The sequence below is a fragment of the Triticum dicoccoides genome, chromosome 7B, assembly GCF_002162155.2.
Source record: "Triticum dicoccoides isolate Atlit2015 ecotype Zavitan chromosome 7B, WEW_v2.0, whole genome shotgun sequence".
Classification (NCBI taxonomy): Eukaryota; Viridiplantae; Streptophyta; class Magnoliopsida; order Poales; family Poaceae; genus Triticum; species Triticum dicoccoides.
In genome coordinates, this window is record NC_041393.1 from 265,282,543 (window position 1) to 265,284,618 (window position 2,076).

The window sequence follows — 2,076 nt, forward strand, 5'->3', positions numbered from 1 at the left end:
CCGCGGGGCGATGCGCGTCGGGCCGGGCGGGCCCCGGATGGGCCCCGGCGGGCCGGCGGCGCGGGGGAGAGAGGAGGGCTGCGGGGGGACACGTGGCGGCGCGGGAGAGGGTGGACGGCGGCGGCAGAATTCGTCCGGCGGCGCGCGGACATGTCCAGCGTCGCGAGAGGGAGGTTTCTAGGGTTTTGACCGGAATTTCGGAGGGGAAGGCATATTTATACATTCTAGGAGCCAGGAGAGTCCAAATGAGGAGCGGTTTTCGGCCACGCGATCATGATCGAACGGCGGAGAGCATGGATGGGGTTAGGATGGGTTTTGGTCCACTTTGAAGGGGTGTTGTTCTGCAACACAAAAGAGGCTTTTACGGTTACCCGGTTAACCGTTGGAGTATCAAACGGCCTCCAAATGGCACGAAACTTGACAGGCGGTCTACCGGTGGTATACCAAGGCCGCTTGGCAAACCTCGGGCCATTCCGAGAAAGTTGAACACCCGCTCAAAACAGGAGACAAAAAGGGGGACGCCGGAGGACATAGGAGTGTCGGATTGCAAAACAGACAACGGGGAAAATGCTCGGATGCATGAGACGAACACGTATGCAAAATGAAATGCACATGATGACATGGCAATATGCAACACGCAAGAAAATGACATGGCAATGACAGCGAATAACTGGCAGACACCTGGCGCATCGGATCCGGGGCGTTACATATACCCATACCCCTCTCCAGATTTGCAAATAAGGCCTTCCCTCGTTCATCCTTTTCTCCCACAAGATAAACTACTCATACAAATGCATCTTGATGCGTGCAACTCATGGGAATCTTGCTAGTTCTAAAAACCTTTCCATCATTTGCCACACTGCTGGTTGCAGATGAAAAACCTACCCAAGCACAGCGCGATACAGGAGCGACGCACAATTACAAGCTGATATTTTGTTGGACAATGGAGGCTATAACCAATTACTTTTACGGGAACAATAGCACCCAAGAAAATTGAAGGGTAGGTATGAACAAAATTGGAACTGCACATGTACTGCTAAGTGATTCAATACACACATTACCAATCGAGGAGGAGAACGATGGTCGCGGCGGCCTCTGTGAGTCATGGTCGACAACAGGAGTCAGTTCATTGTCCACGACGGTGGTACTTCTGCGCTTGGCGTCGGCTTTCGGGAAGGAGATCCGAGACCATGGAAGACGATGCCGGGGAAGAGGCTCCGTCTACGACGACGATGGTGGACTGGCTCTAGTGTGGCGTACGAGGTCGTCGATGAGGCAGATGCGCTGCGGTGGACGAGTGCGCCGATGTAAAGGGGAGGAGCACGAAGGCTGCGGTGCCGTGGAGAAGTCTATTTTGTGGTGGGGATAGAAAATGAGGAGTATTCAGGTGTACTACTCTGGGTGCCGGGGTGGGGCTGGCTGGGTAGGGTGAACCTGAAGTTACGAAAACAGCCCCCTACCAAGCGTCGTACGTAGGCCTGTTCCGAAGGCTATGATGGTAACTTCCCACTGCTCGAATCAGGGTCGCGGGAGATTTTCCCGCCGACCTCAAAATTTTGTGACACTGGACTCCCCGTGTGGCGTGTTGAGTGATTCAGCTAAGCAACTAGCGAGTAGTAGTAAACTCTGCATATTAGGTTTGACCGAAGTCAAACTTCCTAAAGTTTGACCAAGTTTATATAAAAATATAAACATTTACCATAACAAATATGTATGATGTGGAAGTACATTCAATAATGAATCTAATGGTATTTATTTGTTATTGTATATGTTAATATTTTTTGTTATAAGCTTTCTGAGAGTTTACAAAACTTGACTTTGACCAATGCTAATACGTGGACTTAAATAAAAACGGAGGGAGTACACATTTGTTTTCTTAGTTTGTAGTGAACTAATCATTTGTTGAAATTGTGAAATAAATATATTAGGCTATTGACTTCGAATGTAATGGTCTATACAATTCAATAGTTACAATCATTGTCGAATCCCAAGATGTATACAAGGTCTATAGTACTTCACAACATGCTCAAACTCACATAATCCCAGTCAAATGAGAATCTAAATGCATTTCATAGT